Source organism: Centruroides vittatus, unplaced genomic scaffold (assembly GCF_030686945.1).
Source record: "Centruroides vittatus isolate TY-2023 unplaced genomic scaffold, ASM3068694v2 contig_120, whole genome shotgun sequence".
Taxonomy (NCBI): domain Eukaryota; kingdom Metazoa; phylum Arthropoda; class Arachnida; order Scorpiones; family Buthidae; genus Centruroides; species Centruroides vittatus.
In genome coordinates this window covers 576,672-586,001 of record NW_027120768.1, presented here as the reverse complement: position 1 = coordinate 586,001, position 9,330 = coordinate 576,672, and positions in this window count along the sequence as shown.

Below are 9,330 nucleotides of genomic sequence, written 5' to 3'. Positions count from 1 at the left end.
GACTATTAAGTTTAACATATTTACATCTATGGTGAGAAACGTTTAAAATTTACAACGGCCCTGTCGCGTCCTTTGAGATATACTAGTGACGCGACAAAAGAGGCATTTGACATTGACCGGTATCGGCACCCTCGGGATTTGGCACGGACACACCTACCTGGACCGTCTCTGATTCCATCATTAGCCACTCGTAGGGAGCTACAGTATTTCACTAAGTGGATTGTTTTAAGATTTAAAAAGTAAAGAACATTTTGTTATTTTTATGTACGTTTCTTCCCAAAGTTATATTTAATTATAAGTTTCTTTAAAAGTATATTCGTACAATTGAAGAATTTTTTGTACTAGGTATGTATATTCGTCACACATTTTGTTTTACCAAGTAAGTTTTTCTGATAATTTTAATATTAGCCCTTATATCGTGGCTAGTGATTCAAAAATTTATTTTAAAAAAGTTTTGGCTCGAGACCATATAATGAAAAAGAAAACATTATTAAAAGAGAAAGACCAATGCCTAAATTAAATATAAATACGTCGACAAAAAATTTCGACATTTTGACAATAAAATTTATGACGAATGACGATTCTTTCGTAAAATTGAAGCAATTTGGAAATCAAAGAGGAATAGAATTTAACATTGGTAGACAATATAAAATAAATATTGAAAATTATAACAAGATAATTACGATTAATAGATATATCTAAATTAATAGATGTTATATGTTTTTTCTCAAAGCGAGAATTGGCATTTAGAGGGCGTAGGAAATTTATTGAATCTAATAACGGAGGTAATTATATTGAACTTTTTTATTTATTAAGTACGTCAAATAATCTATTAAATATACATTTAAAGAAGTATACGGTTTTTACTGGCTTATCGAACAAACGAATACGAACGGGCCCTGACGCGCAATTAATTGATTGCCCCTGAAAGTCGGCTTCTTACAGAAACACAGCTTCCCTATCATCAAATGTCACGGCACGCCACTGTCCGATGTTCAAATTTTTCTCCGTTGCGTGTCGCTTCATGTTGAATTTTCGTCGATTTTAAGCCTAACGAAAATTTTTATAATAATAATCGAGGCTATCGTATCGTTAAAAATTATTTCTTTATTTTGTACAAACAAAATAAATATATTGAAGAATATAGAAACATGAAAATTATACTTTAGAAGTAAATTTAGTATCAAAAACGTTCGATTCAGCACGACACAGTACGACTGAAAATAGTTCCGATTACCGGCGATTCCGATTACCGGGGTTCCGATTAACGAGTCTCTACTGTACTGCTATTTTGTTGGCTTAGGATGTTAATTTTACTAATTCATAATAGTAAAATTGCGTCAGCTGACGAAAAATTAACATAAATTCCTATTTTTTTTATCGAAATTCTCGACTTACCTACACACGAGGCCGGTTCAGACGTCGATTTTTCGGGCCTCGAACCCAGGCACCTCACTCGGAGGCGCCTCACATTCCTAATCTCTAAGAAAATTTGATCTAAAAAACAAATTTCCTTTTTCGAACATTCTGGGAACTTCCCCCCAGATTCCGCAAAATCTCAAGCCGACCCTGCTTACACAATCCGCTAGACGAGCCTATAATACACCCTCACTTTACGATCACACGTTTTACAATCCCCCGCGTTTACGACTTGTATAATTTTTATATTATACGCATTATATATTTATTTACAACTGCTACGTGTTATTACGTAAATTTCAAACTGAATTTTTAAGAACGTAACCTCAAATTAAGACAGAGCTTGCGGGAAATAAGACGATTCGCTTTACGGCGGTTTTTCTGGAACCGTCGTAATTCTGCTGAAAATTGATTTATGGTGCTTAGGTTTTAAATGTTGGTTAAATTAATGAATATTAGTGAGATTCGATCGAAAATTTTATTCAAAAGTCACACTTTTCTGTCATTTTTTATGATGGATAATCTGATATTTTCATACTTTACACCTTCTAAAATCAAATTATTAAGCATAAAATGATTTTGTGTCGTAAATAAAATAGTTTAGAATATAAAAAACAATTAAATATTCTCTTTAACCTATTATTTTGTGTCGCGTGCATGACGTTCTTCTGTAATTTTCCTTGTTTATGAGGAAAATTCCCTTATTTATACAAGTGTTTCTATGGAAGTAAATTCACATCCGTTCAATTTTTAATAGCAATTTTAATTAATAATATTTTTAAAATTAAATACACAATTAATTCCGGTTAACTTTCGACCGCGTTTTTATTTATAAATTTAACACTTGTTACCTCACAGATTTGTAGAAAAATACAGTCGACTCCGCATAAGTCGACACCCGGATAACTCGTCACTCGTCGGTTACGTAGTCAATTTTTTGTGGTCCCGGCCGACTTACATAGGCATTAATGTTATTAATCTTAAAAAACTCGGTTTACTCGACATCGTTTAACTCGTCACCACTGGATAAATCAACATACTTTTTTCTGTTTCACACTTTTTAGAATTCTGATAAGTCGACTCCCCCTCTGAAAAATGAGTTCACACCACACAGCTTATTGTACGGTGTGAACTCATTTTTTCAGGAGGGGAGTCGACTTATCAGACGTCTAAAAAGTGTGAAACAGAAAAAGTATGTTGATTTATCCAGTGGTGACGAGTTAAACGATGTCGAGTAAACCGAGTTTTTTAACATTAATAACATTACTGCCTATGTAAGTCGGCCGGGACCACAGAAATCTGACTAATTAACCTACGGTGACGGGTTATCCGGGTGTCGACTTATGCGGAGTCGACTGTAAATAAATTTATAGAGGGGAAACTTTCTGTAATATTTGTTTATAGTATTTTTGGTTTATTTTTATTATCTTTATTTATAAATTCCACAAATTTTGTGAATTTATAATGCTTTTAATATTCATGCTTGAAAGTAAAAAAACAGCTCTTTTGTCACATTCCATTGGCTAAAAGTTTTTGTTTGAGGCTTCCCCCACACATTTTTAGGAAACTTTCCTGCAATACTTTGCCGTGTTACGTTATAACGACCGGGAAAGTAATAATTGTGTGCGTTACGAAATTTTATTTTAAAAAATAATAGTTACGTTATTAATTATTATACAAAGGCAAAAAAATTAATTTTCGGGATACTTTCGGTTACTACGTAATAGGCGAGAAATACGTAAATAATGGCTTAATAACATCTCTTATTAAAGTCGATTGTTGCAATATTCGTAGAATAATATGTGAATATTAGCGAGGTTGAGGCCGAAGTTTTAAACGCGAAACGTGTACGTCGGACGTTTAGCTCCGCTTTCCTGTAAGCCTAGAAGTTTGGCAATGGTGTTTGGAACGTCGAGCGTGATTCCACTAACTTTCCAAACGCCATTGTCAAACTTCTAAGCTTACAGGAAAGCGGAGCTAAACGTCCGACGTACACGTTTTCGCGTTTAAAACTTCGGCCTCAACCTCTCTATTAAGTAATATTTATTATCTACATTACCGGTATGTAAAGCAGGAAGTGACTTCCCAGTAATACTATTGAATTTCGATTTTGTATAAAAGGGTAAAGATCATCTTTTTACCTGCTCTAGCCTTGTTTTCATGTGATACTCTTAAGTACTGTACATCAAGGCTTTAGCCATCGCTTTTGTTTTGGCGCCCTTGCCGAGTGCCCAACGTTTAATAATCACTTTCCCAGTGCTCCAAGTACGTGTTCCCAAGAATTCTCAACTCTCCACCTCGGACATATGTGAACGTCAGGCACTATGACTATTTTTATGTAAACTCTCTCTCGCCGGACAGCTTTATAGGTTTAAGATTAGATATCCTCCCATATTTGATTGTTGAACTAAATCATAGCCATCATTTATATGTACTCGCATTTAGATGTATCATAACCTCGCTTAACGAGGATAATTCGTTCCAGAATGTTATTCGTAAAGCAAAACACTCGTTAAGAGAAGAAATTTTTCCCGTATAAATTAATGTAAAATACGTTAATGCATTTCATGCAAAAAAAAAAAATTCTCAAATATTTTATGTATAACATTTATTCAAAGAAAATTATACAATATACATTGTTAAGGAGCGTCTTCATCTTTTCTTCTAGCGCAAAATGAATCAACCTGAAATGCGAATTCGATTTTCAGAAAAGAAAAAAAAATCGAAATATAGTCATTTCTAATATTTAATTATAGCCCAAGGATTTGGCATATCGTTTGGCGTGTTTATTATATAACGGGCTATGGTTGTTCATGTTTATATGTAATGTCTGAACACAGGTTTGAAAAAATGTATGATCATAAGCGACACTAAGATGCTAGCGGAACGAGTGCTAAATACAGACTGTTGTAGCATGCCCACAATCCGGACTTCTTCTCTCCTCGTCACTCGTTATGCCAAACGTCGCTCGTTAAGCGAGTCATTTTTACAATTTGTTTTGCTCGTTATGCGAATTATTCGTTACGACAGATGCTCGTTAAGCGTGGTTCTACTGTACCTAACTTTCAAGACTCTATTGCTAACAGGAAAAGTATGATGTACGGGGTAAAACGCTACTACACTCCACGCAGGCAAGTTCTAAATGCCACTTGTCGCAGTAATTACGTAATGGCGCATGTATTTCACACTATACTATTGTTGCAGTAATTAAGTGAATATAATATATATTTTTTTTAAATTATATCCTTTTTCGTAAGAATTATATTTAGTTGATTATTTTGTTATAGAGCCAGCAATCAAATGTAGACATAAATTAAACGATATATATAAATCCAATCGATAATTTGGAATGGGGTGTGCGACAAGATCTAAGTTAGACGTATTTGAATGTAACTGCAGGGTTTCATAGCAATTGGTCGAACGGCCTAGGAGTGTATAGCGAATAAACAAACAAACATCCTCATTTACATATATATATTTCGTACAATAAATATATAGTTACATTCGTATCTGTCAGTCGATTTATGCCTCACTCCATTGTCAGCACACATAACACCCGTAACTCACGAACGCACATAAATTACATATAAAGACAGACCCTCCTAATTTCCAGTTAAATACGTATTTATTGATATCTTCAACCACTCGTCAGATAATTACTTATCGCGCGTCTTAGTCCGCGAATTGGACTAAAATAATATAATCTCGAGTCAAGACTTTAAATAATCTCAACTGGTTTTAGGACCCTGTCAAAGAGAGATCTTAATGATCTTCTTTTAAATCTTTATATTTACCATCCTGAAAGTGAAGAGGGATTGCACCAGAACACCCCCACACAGTTAATTGGGGCTTCCTACCTTCCACTATTCTTATGCCACAACTTTCAAAAGTTTCCTTTACTTACATGTTTTTTTCCGAACTTTACTTTTTCAACCTGGTTTCATCAGTTTTTTGTGGAGATTACATAAAAGCACTTATTCTCGCATTTTTACAAGATTTTTTTCATTTAAACAAGTCATACGAAGTCTTACTGACGTTTTTTTTTTTTTTAACTCTTTCCGCCCTGTGGGCACTAAGAGGGCCTCTTTTAGTAGGCCCATTATGGGTTCGGCCAGGCCCACAATGGGGCGGCCGGGTGGTGAGGGACGGGGACCACATATCCGGACGGACCACCCCCCGAAAAATTCGTGGGGATTTTTCGTCCCGTCCGGATTCGATCCCGGATCCCCCAGGGCGGCAGGCTGCTAACCTTGACCGCTCGGCCATCCGGCCGCTGTCTTACTGACGTTAAAGTTAGCAACTTCGATCATATGCAGGGCAGTCACAACCTGTCTAACACGGATCACTTTTCAAACATTAATAGTAGACCAGTATTAATTAGTAGTCGTTGGCCATCCTCGCTAACTATTATTTTTGGTCCAATTAACTTCAACTTCCATCTGCAACAGTTCCTTCTTCTTATCGGACAAGCGGTATGGTGGCATTCGAATATAAAAATTGCATAATACAAGATTACCGGTTAGCACAAAATACGTTTTAAGTAATTGCCGAGTTTAAATATTTGCTTTATTTTACGATAAACCCTTACGTAAGATAACCTTTGCAGCCATATAAATCAAATTCTATAATATAATACAATAGAAGGGTTAGAAGTACGAAATAATCTAATAATCTTAATAACGGACTTACTTGCTAGTGTAAATTAAATCCGATTTTATTTGAATAAATCTAAATTCAAATTTCTTCTTCGTCTTTCAGGTTTATGTTTTGTTGAAAAGGTACATCAAGAGGATTTAAGCGAGTTCTATCAAGGTGTACAGAAGAATTTAAGAGAATTTCAAACTTTCCATCGTTCTACGGTTAACTTTTTGTATCCTCAAACAGAATTCCTCACTCTTCAATAATCTACAGTGGAAAATTTGAAGTGTAATTGGATGGTCTGCAATGAATTTCCATGGTCTACAATGAAAAATCTGGAAATGTTGCAATCTAAAACACAAATAAAGTAGATTTTGAACATATATATATATATATATATATATATATATATATATACAGTCAAACCTGTTTTTATGCGCTCTTTTTATGTGCGATTTTTATTTGTGCGATTTTTTTAATGCGAATTTTTAATTTGTGCGGTATAGTTGGCGACTAGTCTCGTGCGATTCGTCATGTCTTACGTTGACTTATTATAGCTAAATAAACTTATTATAGCATAAATGCACTTATTATAGTAATATTATTGCATGAATATGCGAAAAATGAAATAATTTACTTTTTAAGTCAACAAAACACCACCTGGACAAAAATATGTAAAACAGACGATAGACCAGACGATGCAGTCAAGTGCTGACATCTGTTGTCAATAAATTCTATTTCGTACGGTTTTGAGTTATTTTCTGTGAGACTTTTTTTATGCGGTCCCTGTTGACCGCATAAAAAAAAATATTTTTTAATTGTGTCGCGAAAACTATTATTTACAGCCATTCGTGAAGTTTCGTGAGATTTTTTTTATGCGTTTTTTTAATGCGGTCCCTATCCCCCGCATAAAAACAGGTTTGACTGTATATATATATACGGATTTGTTTTTCAATTTTGCGAAAAAATTAATTATTGATTACTCATTAAACATTTAAACAAACTTAATTTTAGGATAGAGATGGGTGTTATTTAAAAAAAAAAAAAAAAGAATTGTAGATGTTAATAAGAAGTAAAATCTTCATTAAGTCCGATGTCACTCGAGATACAACTGACCACAACCCTTTATTTCCTTACCTCATCGTTCTTTAACCACCATAATTTAATAGCATCGATGCCCCTAATATACAAACCTCCCTGCAAAATTTCGTAAATTTTCGACGGAAAGCACAAGAGTTATTAAGCTTCAAAGAGGGTGAACAAAATTGTGTCTCCGACCCACACTAAAATCCATACATACAGAAAAAGCTCCCAACATTTTTTGCATTTCTGTACATTTGAAAGTGAAGTCCTTAGAGTTCAAAAATTTAAAAATCTTCAGAGGGGTTATTGTTTTGGTCGATCGCCTGGAAGGAGGGTCGTTTTTTATCAATCGTCTGGAAGGAGAGTCGTTTATTGATCGATCGCTTGGGATGGGATCATTTTTTTGATCGACCGCCTTACTTTCTCTCTGTTATATATGAACCATTCACAAGCCAAATCGATTAACTCTCTCAATCACACCAAAATCGTAGTAATAATAACGAATATAGCATATCTATGCTATCTTATACATTCTATATGTCGTTAAATAAAAGTTACATCTACAATAATACAGTCTACAGTGTATATTTGAATTTGTATTTTAAAAGGAATTTTAGAAAATATTGTATATTATTTTGTCACTTTTCTCCACTTTTTGTTTTATGGAGTTAATCGATTTGGCAAGTGAGAGGCACGTATAACAGCCGGAGAAGTGATAATTAATCCTTCTTATCATAATTCACATGTAAATGCGTTAATTAAATTCAATTTTCAAATAAAAAGTACAATAAAATTCATACATTTGTAGAAAATTTTAATTCAGTATTTCACTAAACATTTAGTTTAGAATCAGGTAGAAAGGAAGCAGAGAATTCACGAACTTCCTCTTCCTATTCATTTAACAATTATACAGGTGAAGTGAATAAACAGTGTGTAGGTATCAATGTCAAAATAATAGGAAAACAATGGATATTTTTTCAAAGTGCGTGCATTCTCTTACTCTCTCTCTCCGCTCTCCACGTGTAAATCTATTGACACGCTGTGTTCTGTTCTAAATTTCTAGAAAAACTAAAATTATGTGAAATTTTTTATGTAAAATAATCTCAAAAACATAAATTCTTTTTACGTTAGAACTTTTTGATACATAAAATTCAAAAATTTAGTCAATAAAAATGCATTTTTATGAACGAATGGATTAATCCTCCTCGTATTCAAATACTGCTATTTTGTTAGCTTATGATGTTAATTTTACTAATTTATAATAGTAAAATTGCGTCAGCTGACGAAAAATTAAATAAATTCCTATTTGTTTAATTGAAATTCTCGACTTACCTACACACGAGGCCGGTTCAGACGTCGATTTTTCGGGCCTCGAACCCAGGCACCGCACTCAGAGGCGCCTCACACTTCCAAATTTCTAAGAAAATTTGATATAAAAAACAAATTCCCTTTTTCAAACATTCTGGGAATTTCCCCCAGCGCAAAATCTCAAACCGACCCTGCCTACACAATCCGCTAGACGAGCCTTTACAATCCCCCGCGTTTACGACTTGTATAATTTTTATATTACAATTTTATTTATTATATATTTTATATATTTATTTACAACTGCTACGTGTTATTACGTAAATTTCAAACTGAATTTTTAAGAACGTAACTTCAAATTAAGACAGAGCTTGCGGGAAATAAGACGATTCGCTTTACGGCGGTTTTTCTGGAACCGTCGTAATTCTGCTGAAAATTGATTGTATGTGTCGTGGCTATAATTTGGCTATAGGAGAACGGCGGGCACATCTCTGCGCTGAGAGGGCGCTTTTGTACCATTGAACCACGAGGTGTGCTTGTTACCTTTCATGTCGAGCTGGCGAAACCTTTATAGTTGACAATAAAGTTGTTATGTTGATAAACGACTAGATTAATTGAGAATATAGATATCCTAGCATGCGACATTAACGTAACAGTATGGTGCTTAGGTTTTAAATGTTGGTTAAATTAATGAATATTACTGAGATTCGATCGAAAATTTTATTCAAAAGTCACACTTTTCTGTCATTTTTTATGATCTGATATTTTCATACTTTACACCTTCTAAAATCAAATTATTAAGCATAAAATGATTTTGTGTCGTAAATAAAATAGTTTAGAATATAAAAAACAATTAAATATTCTCTTTAACCTATTATTTTGTGT